Source organism: Capra hircus, chromosome 7, assembly GCF_001704415.2.
Source record: "Capra hircus breed San Clemente chromosome 7, ASM170441v1, whole genome shotgun sequence".
Classification (NCBI taxonomy): Eukaryota; Metazoa; Chordata; class Mammalia; order Artiodactyla; family Bovidae; genus Capra; species Capra hircus.
The window spans coordinates 87,380,901-87,399,059 of NC_030814.1; the positions used below are offsets into that span (position 1 = coordinate 87,380,901).

The 18,159-nt window shown below is 40.6% G+C and overlaps 1 protein-coding gene across 6 annotated transcripts in view; it reads left to right on the forward strand.

Moving 5' to 3' along the window:
- Nucleotides 3,874-18,159, forward strand: part of CDC42SE2 (CDC42 small effector 2) — a 117,829-nt gene continuing 103,543 nt past the window's right edge. For 3 of the 6 annotated variants that reach the window (XM_018050715.1, XM_018050714.1, XM_018050718.1), the window contains exons 1-2: nt 3,876-4,018; nt 4,188-4,288. The gene's annotated coding sequence lies outside the window, so the exon portion shown is untranslated. Of the gene's footprint in view, nt 4,019-4,187; nt 4,289-18,159 lie in introns of all 6 variants that reach the window. The other 3 variants (XM_018050713.1, XM_018050719.1, XM_018050716.1) reach the window with 2 other exon arrangements.

The following is an 18,159-nucleotide window of genomic DNA, read 5'->3' on the forward strand; positions in this document are numbered from 1 at the left end:
GTCCTCATTGCTGTGCAGGCTTTTGTCTAGTTGCAGCAAGCAGCCGCTACTCTTCCTTGCAGGGAGCAAGGTTCTCATTGCAGTGGCTTCTCCTGTGGCAGAGCACGGGCTCCAGAGTGAGCTCAGTAGTTGCAACCTGGGGGCTAAGAGTTCCCCGGCTCAAGAGCGCAGGATGAGTCATTGTGGCGCAGGGGCTTAGTTGCTCCAAGGCATGTGGGATCCTCCCGGACCAGGGATCAAACTCTCTTCTGCATTGGCAGGTGGATCCTTTACCGCTGAGCCACCAGGGAAGGCCCCTACTCGGTCCTCTTCAGATAAGCTTTTACTTGTCAACAATTTAAAGAACAGTACAGACACATCATCATAATGACTTCAGAAAAAATTGTTTGGTACTATTGTAATTACAAACCATATTTTTACATTAATGAAATATAAAATCAGTGTTTTTTCAAATAAAAGCAGTTTATTCAATTTTATATAAAAGTAATCTAAATTATAAGGGATCATCTGTAGCCTTAGTTTTAAATCAGAAAGGATAAATTATATACATGAAGAGACTATGCCATAAGTATAATACTGAGCAAATAATCATGCACAGACTTTCATACAAAATGTATCCTTTGATTGAATGGAATTGTCTTCTTAACTAACTTTTTTTTCTACTGGCAAGCGGTATATAGGAATAGCTATAGCAACTGAAATTGTGTTGATATTTGATCACACATGATGTGTTATAAACTAAGTATGAAATATCTGGAAATAAATAATTTTACATAATAATTTTACATAATAAATTCTATCATGAATAAATGATAGGAAATGTTATTACTTAAGGCCTTCACACAAAATGACTACATTTGTAATTCAAAGGAAGGATTATAAATGTATATATCAAGTTCAGGAATTAGCTGTTTTCTTTTTGTCATAGGACTTTTTTAAATTTTATTTTTTAATTGAAGTATAGTTGATTTACAATGGTGTGGCAATCTCTGCTGCACAGCAGAGTGACTCATATATATATACACACACACACATATATATATACATATATATATTCTTTTTTTAATATTCTTTTCCATTATGGCAAGATATGGACATTTTTACAATTAATATGTCTTTTTAAGTTTTACACCAGAAAGTTTCCTCTAATTTATGTTTGTCTTCTCCAGTGAAATAGGATACCATGATCTCAGTGGTTAGAAAAACTGCATTGAAGGTCAAGTCATCACTGTACTCAGAGTAATCAGAAAATCAAAATGCTTGTTTTATGATGTAGATAGGAGTCTTCTGGTTAATTGATATAAACAGGAAAATATAAAATTGGTCATTTTTTGATGCTTTGTACTTTTTATTACCTAGAAGATTTTAATTTTTTTTTTTCCATTTACTCTAGGCCCTTGGGATAGATCAGTTGAACAGAACAGACGAAAATCTCATCTTCTGTTGGGGAAGACAGACATTAAAAAATAAACATACATAGATAAATTATAAAGATTTTTGTAAGATTTTAAGTGTCATGGGAAGAGAAGGAGCAAGCTGGGAGGATTGAGAGTTGGGTTTGAGGTGGTTACAGTTTTTTTATTTTGGCTGCTCTGGGTCTTAGTTCTGGCTTGCCCGATCTTTACTTGTGGCATGTGGGATCTCTAGCTGCGGCATGCAAACTCTTAGTTATGGCATGTGGGATCTACTTTCCTGACCAGGGATCAAACCCGACCTGCTGCATTGGGAGCATGGTCTCTTAGCCAGTGGATAACCAGGAGAATCCCTTGGTTACAGTTTTAAATAGTGTGGTCAGGCTAAGCATCATCATTTAAGATAAGATTTGAGCCATGGGAAGAATGTTACCTGCTGAGAGAAAGCTCTGCCAAAGACCCTGTCCTGGAGTATACAGGCGATTGGAACTGGAGTCAGAAAATAAAGCAAAAGACCAAATCTAAGGGCTTTGTAGGTCACTGTAAAGACCTTAGCTTTTACAGTTTAGGAAATAGGGAGGCAGTGGAGGATTGTGACCAGATGAAACAGCAGCTGACTTTTCCTGTAGGAGGATATTCTGGTGGTGGTGGTCCTTGTTTTTTAGTTCTACCAGTTTATTGCTACCAACCCAAATCCCTCCAACCCTCCTCAGGCGTGCCTGCTCAGTCGCCTAACCCCATGGACTGCAGCCCCGCTAGGCTCCTGTCCATGGACTTTTCCAGGCAAGAATACTGGTTGGGTTGCCATTTCCTTTCCATTTGTCTCTCTCTCTTTTTTTGGTGGTGGTTGTTTTTAAATTAATTATTTTGACTGCCTGGGCTCTCCATTGCAGTTTGTGGGCTTCTCTGTGTACCAGCTCAGTAGTTGCCTGGGCAGATTTAGTTCCCCCTGTCCTATTTGAGCGTGGGACCTTAGTTCCCCTGCTGCTGGCTGCTGCTGCTGTTAAGTCGCTTCAGTCGTGTCCGACTCTGTGCGATCCCATAGACAGGGGCCCAGTCTCTGGGATTCTCCAGGAAAGAACACTGGAGTGGGTTGCCATTTCCTTCTCATGAAAGTGAAAAGCCAAAGTGAAGTCGCTCAGTCGTGCCTGACTCTTAGCGACCCCGTGGACTGCAGCCTACCAGGCTCCTCCCCTACCAGGGATCAAATTCTGTGTCCCTGCATTGGAAGGTGGATTTTTAACCCCTGAACCACCAGGGAAGTCCTTTTGATTGTTGTTTGATAATAGACTGCAGTAACAGTGGGCAAGAAGATCATGTAGTAGGCCACCAAAATATAGGTCAGAGAAGATAAAAGTGATGCAAGTGAGAAGTGGTCTGAGTCTGATTTATTACAACCAAGAGACCTTCATGACAGTTTGGAGCTGAAGAGAGAATGAGGAGCCAAAGACCAAAGTTTTTGACTTCAGTAACTAACCAGAAGGACTGCAGCATCGTTTTGAGTTGCTTTTTGAACAAGGGAGAACTGACTATAATTTAGGGGGAAAAGAAAACTCATGTACTAACATCAGTCAAGATGGGGAAGACGTACTACGTTATATTCCAAGTATTGTAGGCATTTTGGTGGAGGGTTGGCTGCTAGAAAGGGGCACTCTTGTGTTTGATTTCTAAGACATATAAAATATTACAGATAAGGAAGTCTCACAGATCCAGTGTGTGCGTGTGTTCGTCACTCAGTCGTGTCCGACTCCACGAACTGTAGTAGCCCCCCAGGCTTCTCTGTCCGCGGAATTCTCCAGGCAGAAATACTGGAGTGGATTGCCATTCCCTTCCCCATTGGATCTTCCCGACCCAGGGATTCGACCCTGGTCTCCTGCATCGCAGGCAGATTCTTTTATCCCCCGAGCTACAGGGAAGTCCTAATTTTATGCATATCAAATGCCAGGTGGATATTCTCGGCCTTAAGACAGGTAATGATGGATGCAACAATTCTTAAGTTTCCTTTTTTTTTTTTTAAAGCGTGGTTTAGTGATTTCAGGGCATGTACCTCTCAACTGCTACTGAGAGGCAGACGGCTCAGCGCCGACCCTCGCCCGCCTGGGAACGTCTGCACTACGAGTGCAGGCGCCGCCTCTCCGCGCTGTCTGGGGAAGGGGCGCGAGCCGCCGCTGCGGGCCGCCGGCCTGAGCGTGGGGAGGGGCTCTCGAACGTTCCCACCCAGCCCCGGTCGCCATCTTCCGGCGCGTTCTTTCCCGCGCGGGCTCCAGCCCGGACTCTGCCCTCTGCTTGTCCAGGAAGGGGCTTCTAGCCCGCGGAGGTCGCGGGCGGGGCGCATCGCGGAGGTGCGGGCCAGAGCCCATCCCCGCAGGCGGGGCAGGGGGCGGGGCCAGCCCGGCGGCAGCTGCGCGGCGGCGCGGCCCTCCCGCGGCTCCCGGAGCGCGCGCCGCCTCTCGCCCCGCCTGCGCGCGAGCCTGGGCGTGGAGGGAGGGGCCAGGAAGCGGCGAGCGCGCCGGGGAGCGCAGCTGCGGGCGTGGGGGGACAGCAGCCGCGGAGCCGGCGCCTAGAGCGGCTGCTGCCGGAGCGAGCGGCGGAGACAAAAGGCTACGGTGAGTGCATCTCCGGCCCGGGGCGCGCCCCGGGCCTCCCACCTCGCCCTCGCGGCCCCTGGGGCGGAGGCCCGACGCCCCGAACCCCTACTGCCTAGGGCTCCGGGGCGAGTGCGGCCCGGCCCTGCCCGCCGTGCGCTGCGGGCTGAGCCTGCGGCTCCATTTTCAGGTTTGGGCGACGTCCTCCTGCGGACCCTGGCTTTGGTTTTTCTTCCATTCCTTCTGGGAGAGGGTTCCAGACTCTGTTCCGGATTCAAGACTGGCGGACGGGTGAGAGCCCACTGCCCCCCTGTTGTAAAATGGAAATGAGGGCTCCCCCTCCCCCAAACTTTGCGGGTCTGGAAGTCGGGAGGGTGGTGCAGGGGGCGGGTGGAGAGGGCCCGGGTCCTCCAGGTGAGAGTTTCGGCGGGGCGGGGCCCGCGGCTCGGAGTCGGACTCTGGCCAGGGGCGTCCGGCGCGAGCCGCCCGCGGGTCTCGCCGCGGTTCGCTTTGGGCAGCGGAGAAAAAGCCCTGACCACCTCCGAAGAGGAGCTCGTCCTACTCTTACAGGTTGTTTTACCCAGCGCTTGCCGCTTTGCTAGTGATTTTTTGGTAGCGGGTGTGGTAGTTAGCGGCTCGCTGATGCCGCATGAATAGTGAAAAGAGCCTCGATACATTGACTTAAGGTGTACCGGAAACATTGAGAGTCCTCTTTAGCTGCTGCTCTTATTTTAAGTGACACATTTTTAAAGGGGACTTTGGTGCTAATGTTCAGTTTACAAAATTAACATTTTGTTAAAGGGCCTGACGTATAGTAGATATTCAGTAAAACGCATGAAAGTGAATTTTGAAATGTCAGACAAAGCTGATCTCATAGCTAGTAAAAATTTAGGCACAGAGCCTCTAGCTTCAGATGAAGGAAAAAATTGGCAAACACGTTATTTTGGTTTATAAGCTTGTTTTTTTATTTCATCCAAGATAGTGTTGAAAAATCAGTTATTTTCAATATTAGGAGCGTAGAGAATACGTTTGAAATGTGAATTTTTTTTTAATTTTGAGGAAAGTTTTGGTAGACATTTTGATATTTCTTAAAAATCAGCATTATTGATCTAATTTTGTTTTGAAAGAATAGAGAAGGTGAAGAAGAGTGGCTTGTTTTCTATTGATATTTGATTCTTTTGAGACCCAGCTTTATATCTTATTATGAATAGAGAAGTTTATGTGCTTTTGAGGGAATCTGGCATGGTTTTGAGTTGCTTTTTTGAGCAAGGGAGAACTCTAAAGGGAAGAAAGCTAATGTTGCTGTAATATAATTAAACCTCACCACTTACTCTACAGATATTCATTAAGCACCTATTTTATGCTGGCACCTGTGTTGGGTGCTGATTCTTCGGAGCAGACAAAACCCACAATTATCTTTTTCTTAAGCTTAAGCTGAGTGTGTTCTTTCCTCATTATTGATGTTGCAAGGACTGTCTGTCTTACACCCTTAGTGCCTATTTAAAATTGGAAAAGATGGCAGGTGAACAGGAGGAAGTGTAGATTCATAGCAGTCTATTTAAAGGTTAATAAGTAACTTTATAGGGCTAAGATTATTACTGGGTTACATTTTCCTATTGTCAGTTTAATAAAATACATGTTTTTTTAATGAAGGGAAGAAGACTTTTAACAAACTAGTATTTCTATTCTCTATCCCATATTAGATGTTTTTGATACAGTGTATTTACTGAATAGTAATATATTTCTGGTTCTGTTTTCTGTAAATAATCTTTGCAGTACAACACGTTCTGCTTTTAAAAATCTCCCAGGGGCACTAGTGGATTCCTTTTCTATAAGAAGTATTTTTAAATAAAGCACTTTTTCAAAAGTTTTATTTTGACGTTTTGTTTGCAAATAAATGTAGTATTGCATTGATAGTAGTGACAAGTGAAGGACTCTGAGTAATGATTTGTGGTTCCACATTTGAACTTTCCATCTAGTATTAAAACTGGTGAAACGTGCTAAAAAGAGAATGATTTGTAGTATTGCATTTATTAATTCTAGAAAAGAGAATGGTAGTACTGCATTTATTCTTAACATAAAGGTTGTGTTGTCTGCCTTTTTCTTATTTACATATAAGAAGAAGGTACTTATTTTTATTTGGATTCTTCAGAAATCCAAATTAATGTGGTGCAAAGTCCGCCTTGATAATTACAGTATAATTATCTATTAATCTAATCTATTATCTATTAATTTTTTTTACAGATAACTTTTGAATTTAGGTGGACATTTTTGATGTGTTAACACCTTATTTGTTGAAGATTTTGTGTGCATTTAAATAGAATTTTCAGATTTTTAGACTTTACTGATAGTTTTTTATGGTTCCTACACATAATAGGGAGAGTAATCTCTTAAACTTTACTGTTAGAGTGGTGTATTAGTTTTTCTTTAAATATGTAGTTCTTACAGAAAGAATGAGTTGGTAATGCACATGTGTACTCCTTGTAGTCTGTTGAGAAACCTAGTGACAAATGATAATAGTGACGGTAGGAATAATGTAAGCATTATATGTTGAGCAAAAAGTGCTTACTCTATTTTATTTGGGGTAAGAATTTTATCAGGGTTCTTGACAGCAGCATTGAGACACGTTAAAATAATTTTACCAGTAAATTATAACTCATAATGACTGGGTTTTTTATTGTACCTTAAAAAAAATACTGTATTTTCAAGGCATTATTCCTACCTTGGAGTAATTTATAATGTTTTCAGGCTAAATAAATCTGAGGATCATTCCGCTTCATAATTGTTGGAACACTTGAAGTGTGTTGATGCTTTTTTCGTCAAGATATGTTCGGCTTGTAGGCAGTTGTCTTTTTTGTTGTTGTAATATCCTTTAGAATAATTTAGAAGGTGTGTTCTTTATCAGATGTAGTTAGTAAAGTTATTAAGAAGCACACTGGTGAGACATTGCAACTGTGCCCATGTTGTCGGAATAGATTGTGAGAGACTATCAATTAACATTCATAAAGTGCTTTAACCTGATGTCACATTTATTCAGTAGGATCGGTTGTTAGTGTGTTTTTAGGTCCCAGTTGTGTCTATTGTGAAAGAAGATAATCATGAAAGATAACGCGTTTAGATTTCTCATCTGCTCTAGATGAGTCTCAAATACTTTGTTAAGGCTCCATAAGACTTTTCTCTCAGTTGCAATATTGCTTTTCATCTATTTCAGTGTTCTTAATCTCAGTTCTTATGAAAATAATATTTTAACATTTATTGAATGTTAATTGTTAGTAAAGTTTTAGGTCTGTTTCAGAGGGGGACGTTATGGGTTCCGTGTGCATTCTTGAGAGGAACTGAGTGAAACGTGGTGCTTATCTTCAATAGTTTGGTGAGGGCTTTTATTCTTATTTTTTTCGTACTACCTGGAAAAACTTGGAATTTAGCTTGTTAATTATTAACTTTATACATTCTGCTACCTCAGTTCAAAGCTTAAGTATAGTTGCACTTTCTATAATACTGACAAGTAATGAACAGGGCAAGATTTAGCTGAAACTGCTCTGGGACCTCATCCAAAAGGAGTTTTTGAACGGAAAGCCCCAAATTTGATGATGAGTTATCTTTATCATGACACCATTAAAATACCTGCAAATCTGTTTTAGTCAAAATGGATTGTAATAGAACAAACTCCCTCTTTTTCCTAGAAAGCGTTAGATAATGCCGTATTCAGTTCATCAATTTAGGTGTATTTGAGGATGACTGAATTTTGAGCACTGTTTCCATTTGGAAGCTTACCCAGAAATTCATGCTAAGATTGCCTTTTTTTTTTTTGAGTCTGTTACAATTTCTTAAATAAGTATTGATTATTTTATTTTTTAATGAGCATTTCTTTTTTTAAAGTTATTTCCTTATTTATGTGCATCAGGTCTTAGTTGTGGCATGCAGGATCTTTAGTTGCAGCATGTGGGATCTGGTTCCCTGACTAGGGATCAGATTCGGGCCCCCTGCATTGGGAGAGAGTGTCGTCTCAGCCACTGGATCACCGGAGAAGTCCCAACAAATAAGTATTGATTTTAAATGTGTTTAAATTAAGCTTGTAATTCACAAAGTTAGAAAAATAACAAAACAGTTTCAAGAAAGGAGAAGACTAAGATTTTTTGTTAAATCTTTAGAATTGAATATATGTAAGCATCTTGTACTAAACCAAAATCGTTTTGTTTCATTTAATTTAGTCTGTGTTTACTTTTTGCTCAGTAAAGCAAAAATGAATTTTTTGGATATATTTAGTACCTAATAGTGGGAGCCCTTGGATATTTGTAGGGTTGCAATGGATGGGACTTGATAAGAGTTTAAGCAGAAAACAACTTTACTTTCTCTCACTGTACCTTCAAGGCCTCCCTAGAGATTGTCTTTCCCTGAATTGCCGGCCCTTAGAAAAACCAGGTAGCTTGTCTAGTTCTAGGTGGTAAAAAGTCTGCTTATTTGTCAGTAATAGTCTTATTTTAGGGGCTTCCTTAGTGGCCCAGACAGTATAAAAGCTGCCTGCAATGCAGGAGACATGGGTTTGATCCTCGGATCAGGAAGGCCCCCTGGAAAAGGGAATGTCTACTCACTCCAGTATTCTTGCCTGGAGAATTCCATGGACAGGGGAGTCTGATGGGATCGCAAAAAGTCGGACATAACTGAGTGACGAACATGTACACAGTCTTATTTTTGTCATTAGAAGCCGTGTGTTCAGAATAACAATGTATTCAAACTCTTACATGCCATAGAACTTTTCTTCGTGGCTCCGAACTGCTTCAGAGCAAGAGGTCTACTTTGGAGGAAAAGTCCTGAGAATCAGCTTCTCTTTTTTACTTTGCCAGTTCCTCTTTACTATGCTGTTGGAATCACCTGTCCGGGGTCCAGCTCAGTGGGGAAAGGGGCCTGGGGGGACAGGTGTGGTTTTCATGTGGCCGCTGTGCCTTCTGAGTTGGACCGTTTGTTAAAAACTGGCTCCAGAGGAGTGCTGGAAATGGTTTTCTTGGGGATTCCATGTGTGGGAACCTCCAGCTATGATTCCTGTGGTATTCTTCAGCTCCAGTCCCTTAGGCTTCTAGTTACCCTCATCTGCAGGCTCACTTTGCCTGGGGAGAGGTTTTGCTTTAGTCTTTAAAGTAGTTCTGTTACATTTTAACCAGACCCGCCTGTACTTTATTATTTCACGGGACACACTTTCAAGCATTCCATCAGGGCTTCAGCCTGCTCTCTCTCTAGCTCCTTCTGTTGAGGACCCCCCAACTTGAACTGTACTTCTGTGTCTGGGACCTACGATTCATTGCTGCTGCTCCCTTTTTAAGTGCCCTGAGCCCCTTTCTTCTACATGCTTACTTGATTATTTACTGTACTTTGAATCCATAGTCCACTGTTAAATTTTTCGGTTTTGTATATCAGTTATCTTTTGGACTTCCCAGGTGTCAAAGAATTCACCTGCCAATGCAGGAAATGCAAGACGCGTGGGTTCAATCCCTGGGAAGATTCCCTGGAGGAGGGCTGGCAACCCACTCCAGAATTCTTGCCTGGAGAATCCCATGGACAAAGGAACCTGGTGGGCTACAGTTCATGAGGTTGCAGAGGGTCTGGCACGACTGAGCACGCAGATCCAGCTCTTATTTAGCGCCTCTCATTTCATGTGTACCTGGTAATCACCAACCTCCCTCCTCCCCCCCCCCGGCCCCCCCCGCCCCATCCAGTTCTCCTTCCAGTCCAGCTGATACCTGGCAGGTGGGCTTGAATCAAGGAAGACATTCCTATGCTGACTTGTTCTCCATTTCTGTTGGCCAAGGAAGGTCCTTTGTGCTTAATCGTAGTATCAATGGATCCCTGGTGGAATTACTCTGCCAGCTGCCCAAATGACTATTTTGCACATCTCCACAAACCTTTGGTGCCTCTTTTCTCTTCATTTTCAGCTGATGACCTTGTTTCCTGTGTATTAAAAATGAAAGCAATCAGGTGAAAACTTTGCATGTCTCCTCGCATCGATACCCAGGCTGTATGCACTTCCTGTTTGCTATGATCATCGCCTCTCTTGCTCTTGGTTCTGTCCACTTCCTGTCAGGGCCATTGCATTGCCTCAGGATTCATCCCATTCTCCTGCCAGCCAATGAGCTGTCTCATTAGTGTTTCCCATTTGTATTGCATTATTCCTGTCAGCATGTAGATACGCTAAAATATCTCCCATCTTTAAAAACAAATGTACTCCAATAGCACATTTTTTTTCAGCTGCTGTTCCTCAAAAGAGTTGTTATTTGTGGCCACCAGCACTCCCTCTCTGTCTTGGATGCAGCACAAAATTTCTATCTTTTTTTTTTTTTTCCATCTTCCCTGCTACCTAAACAGTTCTTGTTGAGATGGCTTACTGGTGACCTCCTTGGTAACAAATTGCCTAGTCCTCAATCTTAATCTCACTGGATGTAGCAGCTAAAGCGTTCTTTGAAATCTTTCCTCCCTTTGTTTCTGGGGCACTACTGCTTATTTTCACTTTCTTTAACTGGTTCCTTTTTGTTGCCCCAACTTCTGAAAAATAAGGCAGTGTCCTAGACCTCTATGTTTGGACCTCTTCTGTATTTATACATAGTCTTCTGTGATTTCATCTCAGCCTCTAGCTGGAATTATCATGTATTTCAAGCTAAGAATGTTATCTCTCACCTGGATCTCTTTCCTAACCTTCAGCTGGCTAGTCAACATTTTCAGTTAGATATCCCAGATTTAACCTGTCAGAACTGAACTCCTCATTCTCCTTCTCCCTCTCCCACTCCAGTGGTTGTTCGTATTCCAGTTTGCCTTATTTTATTAAATGTCAACTGAATCCAAGCCAGGCTTCAACAGTACATGAACCGGGAACTTCCAGATGTTCAAGCTGGATTTAGAAAAGGCAGAGGAACCAGAGATCAAATTGACAGCATCCGATGGATCACCAAAAAAGCAAGAGAGTTCCAGAAAAACATCTACTTCTGCTTTGTTGACTATACCAAAGCCTTTGATTGTGTGGATCACAGCAAATTGTGGAAAACTCTTAAAGAGATGGGAATACCAGACCACCTGACCTGCCTCTTGAGAAATATGTATGCAGGTCAGGAAGCAACAGTTAGAACTGGACATGGAACAACAGACTGGTTCCCAGTTGGGAAAGGAGTATGTCAAGGCTGTATATTGTCACCCTGGTTATTTAACTTACATGCAGAGAACATCATGAGAAATGCTGGGGTGGATGAAGCACAAGCTGGAATCAAGATTTCCGGGAGAAATATCAATAACCTCAGACATGCAAATAACACCACCCTTATGGTAGAAAATAAAGGAGAACTAAAGAGCCTCTTGATGAAAGTGAAAGAGGAGAGTGGAAAAGTTGGCTTAAAATTCAACATTTAGAAAACTTAAGATCATGGCATCTAGTCCCATCACTTCCTGGCAAATAGGTGGGGAAACAGTGGCAGACTTTATATTTTTGGGGTCTCCAAAATCACTGCAGATGGTGACTGCAGCCATGAAATTAAAAGACACTTGTTCCTTGGGAAAAAAGTTATGACCAACCTAGACAGCATGACAAAAAGCAGAGACAGACATTACTTTGCCAGCAAAGGTCTATCTGGTCAAAGCAATGGTTTTTTCAGTAGTCATGTATGGATGTGAGAGTTGGACTATAAAAAAGCTAAGTGCCTAAGAATTGATGCTTGTGAACTGTGGTGTTGGAGAAGACTCTTGAGAGTCTCTTGGACTGTAAGGAGATCCAACCAGTCCATCCTAAAAGAAATCAGTCCTGAATATTCACTGGAAGGACTGATGTTGAAGCTGAAACTCCAGTGCTTTGGCCACCTGATGGGAAGAGTTGACTCATTTGAAAAGACCCTGATGCTGGGAAAGATTGAGGGCAGGAGGAGAAGGGGGCGACAGAGGATGAGATGGTTGGATGGCATCCCTGGCTCAATGGACATGAGTTTGAGTAAGCTCCAGGAGTTGGTGTTGGACAGGGAGGCCTGGCATGCTGCAGTCCCATGGGGTCACAAAGAGTCTGACACAACTGACTGAAGTGAACTGAATCTTTAGTTTCTCTGACTGTAACCTTGTAGACATTCTTGATTCCTCTTTCTTACACATTCACGCTAATTCAAAATAGTGTATCACGAGAATGTGTCCTTTATTTACCTTAAAATCTACCATAAGAATAAATATGGGAACTTCCTGGTGATAACAGTGGTTAAGAATCCTTCCAATGTAGGGGATGTGGGTTTGATTCCTGCCCCGGGGGAGTAAGATTCCATATGCCATGGGGCCCATGTGCCACAATGAAATTTTGTGTGTTTTGCCAGTACAGCAAAAATACAAAAAGACTTTTTAAAAATTAAAAAATAAACATGACCACAGCTTTCTGTCTTCATCTGCGCCCCCCCCCCATCCCCACCCCCGCCCCGAACCCCTCGTCTCTCACTGTGTTATTAGTCATCTCCTGTCTGGTCTCCCTGCTGCTTTTGCTCTTCTCTTTTCTCATGAACATAGCAACCTGGGCAGTCCATTTGAAATGAAAGTCTAATTATTTTGCTCCTGTATTCAAAACACTTTGGTGATTTTCCCATATCATTTAGAGTAAATGCCAGAATACAACAGTGCCTACCAGGTCTTCCATCATCTGTGTGGCTGACCTCTCTGATGACGTGTCCTACTAGTTTCTCCTTGGCTTGTCCCACACGAGAAATGTAGGTTTCCCGGTACCTTCCAAGCACAACCCTGTACCTGATGGGCAGTCACATTTGCTAAGTGAATGGTTGCTTGTTACTCATGTCTTTGATAACAGTTTATATGTATGTTTCTCTCAAGTAAAAGTATTTCAATTAAAAGTATTTCACCTAAAACCATATAGTCCCATCAGAATTAAGTAAACACAAATTTAGATACAAGAGAAAATGGTAAGTTTGAAATGAATTTTTATGTGTAGAAGGTGAGAATACCCAGGAAAATGGTAAACAACAGAGGCGATGAGAACGGAATGGAGAGAGAGTAAGGTAAATGGAATAAAGAAAAGGAAAGCCAGATTTCAAAGTAGGGACCCACTTTAAAAAGAAAACTATTGTTGGCTTGCCGCATATTTCTTTTGGGCTTCCCTGGTGGCCTGCGGTGCAGGAGACACAGTGCAGTGTCCTGCAGTTAGAAGACACAGGTTCGATCCCTGGGTCGGGAAGATCCCCTGGAGGAGGAAATGGCAACCCACTCCAGTATTCTTGCCAGGAAAGTCCCATGGACAGAGGAGCCTGGTGGCGTGCAGTCCATGGGGTCGAAGAGAGTTGGATGCGACTGAGCACGTATTTCTTTAGGCTTTGTTTCTTGAATGCTGAGTCTTGTTATTTACGTGGATGTAGACACTGGGACTGCACTTACCTTTGTCTTATCAGGAATATGGGCTCAAATGAGACTTGAAGCCAAAACTAACTGTTTTTCTGTTGCCAAACTCCTTTTATTAAAGGAAGGCAGTTGCCATTACCAAAAGAGTAGTTTTCCTGATAGTATTCTTAGCTCTTTTTTTTTTCCTTCTGTAGACCGCTCAAGCAGAAATCTCAAGATTTGCAGGAGGGATGTTTAGGGTACAAACAAAAATTTGCTACTGGGTCTTCTCCTTTCGGTACTGCGCTGCCTGTTTACTCACCCTCCATGGCGAGGGGGAATCTCTCAGCACCGTTAACTGTATTCAGTGGTAAAGCAGCAGCTAGGTATGTTAGTCATACTATATGTATATTTGTGTTCTTAATGAAAGATACTGAATATATTTAAACTTCAGCTTACCTGCTATTTAGGTAGGAAATGAGAGTTCAAGAGTATATGCAAACTATTTCATTCTGATGAGACAAGATTTAAAAAGAATTTTTTTTTCTGAGTTACAGGTCTCATTTCCTATTGATTTAAAGAAATCTTTTAAAATAAATTATTGAGATAGGTGGCTTAGATGCTCCTGAATGAGTAATTTTTTATGTGCAAGCATATTTTCCCTATAGACCAGTCTTAATTTGTGTAATATGTAGTAATTTCTGTCTTGATTGTCTTGTCTGACAGATTGTTCTGTGGCCAATAATATGGAATTAATTTTCATGATCACAGAGGTGTAGACATGTATGTATCTTTACAGATTTTGTAGTATGCAAGTATAATTTAACTTGTTTATGCTTGTTACATACTTTAACTCCTAAACAATAATATCTATAAATCAGGCTTGGTATTTTGTTTTTCTTTCACATTAAATATGAAATTAAAATATAATTTATACAAACACATACGACTATTATAATTTTTTAAAAACTTACCTACTGTGTAAAGTCATTTCAGATGACATGCTAGCAAATGTTTTCCTACAGTACTGAATTTGTCATTCTGTACTTTTAGCAGCTATCTGAATTCATGTTAGTATTTCACATATGAAATAACCGTCTTGGATTAATAAGATAATTATTTCTGAACTGATAGATAGTCTTTTTTGTTTTGTTTTGTTTTCAACTTATTTCTGATGGATAGTCTCAACCACTACATTTATTTCAGCTATATTCATAGGTTGATGCCCATCATACTTACACTGCTTTAACTTCATAGCGTTCTACATAGATTGTAAAGTAACCAGAATGATTATATTGAGAAGGGTAATAAGATTAACAGGCTTTGACCTAAGTCTCATAAGGGATTGTTAAAATGATTCACTGAAGTGTGCGTTCATTCATTCTTTTAACATTTATTGAACTACTGTGTGAAAGTGCCTCCAGTCTACTCAGTAGAGTACAAGCTGTACTCATCCGGGAAAGAGAACCACGCTGTGTATACGCCGCAGCCCTGCCACCCTCTCAGGAGTATTTCATCCGTGCTCACTACATGCTTGCCACGTTAACGCTTGTTTTCTTAAACATGTCCTGCTTGTTCTTTCCTTATTAAGGCTTTTACATGGGTTGTTTCCTCTGCCTGAAATAGTCTTCCCCCTACGGTTGGCCTCTTATCTTTAAGATCTCACTTAAATATCAACTCATTTCCTCACTGCTCAGTTTAAAATAGCCCCTGCCCCCTCATCACTGTTTTACTTTCTTCATAGCATAAGTGGGAAACTGGATAATTCAGGCAACAGATTGTTTTAGAGAAGGAGAAGATTTTAGGAGCCATGCTGATGATCCTTTGATCAGAGCATTCGGTGGAACCAGTGGTGTTTTGGAGCTGGTGAACTGATGGTGTGATTGTGTATGTCTCTCCAGCTTCCTGTTCAGTGATGGTGTATTGACAAGCTACAATGGAAAATGGGCAAAAGCTATAAACCAGGGCCTTTTTTCCCCCAGAGAGATGGTTGTTAAATATCGATCACTAGACCTCTTGAGTGGGACCATATGAAATTGCTGTTTTCATAGATTTTTTAAAAATGCTTGAATATTGGCAGTTTCTTATGGTTTATCTTAGTGGAGTTACTTCTTATGGTTGAAAGATATTTTCTTTATGTGAGTCAATAAAATTACCTTTGTGCTTTTACCCTGTGTGTTTTTTCAAAATTGGGTTCCCTTCACATCTGACGATTACTTCTAGATTGATTTAATATGTAAACATTGGCTGTTTACATGTTAATTGCTTAGCTGTTTACCTCGTTTTTAACTAGTTTTTTTCCAAAAGTAGGCACAAAAGGTCTTGAGACATTTCTTAGGGTGTTGTTGGCTCTGCTACTGAGTCTTAATTGAAAGGCATGCTTTTTCTGGTGAAGAAACCAGAGTTGGTTCAATTTGAGTTATAAATTTTTAGATAATTTTTAAAATTTGCTTTTCAGAATGATTTGCATAAATATACAGGCATTCTGTTCTTTCTGGCTTTTTCTTTTTCCCATTATCATCCTGTAGGTATTTACTATCTCTAATTTATTTATTTTCTGCTCTTCTGTGATTTCCTTTATGAATCAGTGTCTAAATCAATGAAGATATTTTGTCTTGTTTCTCCAGTGTTAGTAGTTTTTCCCTATGGTCTTCCTTATCTCTGGTCACCTGGGCATTCCAAGCCGTTTTCCACCTTTACCCCCCCAGTTGTAAACACAGACATGAAGTTACATCTTTCTTATAGGCACCATTTTCCTGTTTGAAGGAATTTATTGTTTAAAAACTGAACCTTATTGACTGAGGAGATTTCAGTAACATTTCTTGAGTTGCATCATCTTAACTCTGAATATGTGGGTTTGAATTGGTGGTATTGAATAAAATGTGGCTCACAGGTTTCTTTTAATTCAAATTGTTCTGTGTTATGAACAAGCTTAAAAAAATAACGTGTTAAATGCAGATAATCAGAATACACACAAAATCTAAAAAATAAAAGCACATCCATAATCCTTAAGATAACTGCTAAGATAACTGTTACTTAGTCAACATAACTACCTGAGATATCTACTAGTTTTGATGAATGTCCTTCCAGACAAATCAGCAAATAAGTATTTTTCTACAAAAGCAAGATCTTAGTACATATACTATTCTATAATGTCGTACGTTACCAGATAGTGTGATCTTTATAAAAGCATTACTTTTTATTATTTGTTTGAAAGGATCTCACAGAGTGGAAATTTTGTTGATACAGGGTACAGCTAAAGTTGTGATTGAAAACAGTGGTGCTTATGGAGAGTAGAATGTAGAAAGTTACCTCAAGACAAGAATTATTTCAGCATTAATTTTTATCTTAAGAGCCCTCTTACCATTGCACAACAGCCTGATTATATTATACCAGCTCAGGAAAACAGTACCTGAGTCTATGAATTATTTTAATAATAGCCCTAGTATAAAGTAGGGGGCTGTACATAAGTTCCTATGTTTTGGTTTGCCCCAAATCATATTGATACTTTAATACTAAGATATTTTAAAAGAAAAATGTGTTTTATTGAAGGACTTCATCTAATTTTATCAGATAATGCTACCCTTTTTAAATGAAGAGGGAATGAGTTCTTGGAAAATGAAAATGTTGGTATATGGACTCTTGTCTTAATGCTCAGGTTACTTTTTTGTTTCATGAGTGTGAAAATCTTTGTGGGATTGTAAACTGGTGTCTTGTATCCTTTGGATGTCAGTCCTACTCTTGTTAGGTAGATGGTTTGGTCTTAAAATAGCAGTTTTTAAAGCTAATGAAGGGTCCTGTAAGAGCTGTATAATTCAAATGGCTTCTCCGTTACCACAGTGGTATCCGTTACGTAGGGTAGAGTAGATGATTTCTTGGTTTGATTTTGTTCCTCTCGACCTTGTCCTGTTCTGTGTTGTGTTACTGCTTGCTCACCAGGCCCTGAAGTCTCTATCTCTTAGGTAGGTAATGTAGCCATTTCTGCTTCTCCACACGGTGCTACTTCCTGGATGGCACATATATTGCTGAAAACATCTGTCATGTGGTAAAGGAGAATAAAAAGCAATGTAGTTGATGTGGCTTTTTCTGCTGAAAAAATGATGCATTGGTTGGCTACAATGAGCACTGGCAGTCAGTCCCTAAAAAACGGTTTTTCACTGAGTGATCCACATGTTTGTAAATGGATATGCAAGGACCTTTGCTTGTTGGTAGGTATCTTGAATCTTGATAAATTCAAGAAAAGTGTTTAGAATTATTCCATCTTTCTGTTTTAAAAATTAGTATTTTTAAAAAGTTCCATTTTGCAGTGAGTTTTTAAACCTCCCATTTTTATATTTGTTTTGTGACTAATGACTTTGTTTTTGTAAAAATTGTACATATACACTGAGGAAGCTTAGAAATAATTAGTCACGTTGTAATTGGCAGAACTCGTATTCAAAGTCTTGTCTGATAGTGAGCTTGGGAAGAGCTATAAAGTGGCACAGAGAATGTGGACTTTAGAATCAGGCACACCTCAGTTTGATTCATAACTTTGCTGTATATTTTCTGAATGGCAGGATCTTACCCTGGATTTTTATGTTCTTTTTAGATTAAGTGAGGGTAGTAGGTTTGTTAGGATTAAATGAAGTACACAGTACTTCTGCTTTGGCCTGTAGAAGATGTCAATGGTTTTTTCTCTTTTACTGCTCGGTATTATTTGAGAGTATCTCTGCAGGTCACTTTGGACAATTACCTTAACAGTGATTTGCGTTCAGGAAAGTGGAAATACATGTAATCCAAGTGAACTCACGTTGTAGTACCACATCATCCTGCCTGTTTGAGGGGGAGAG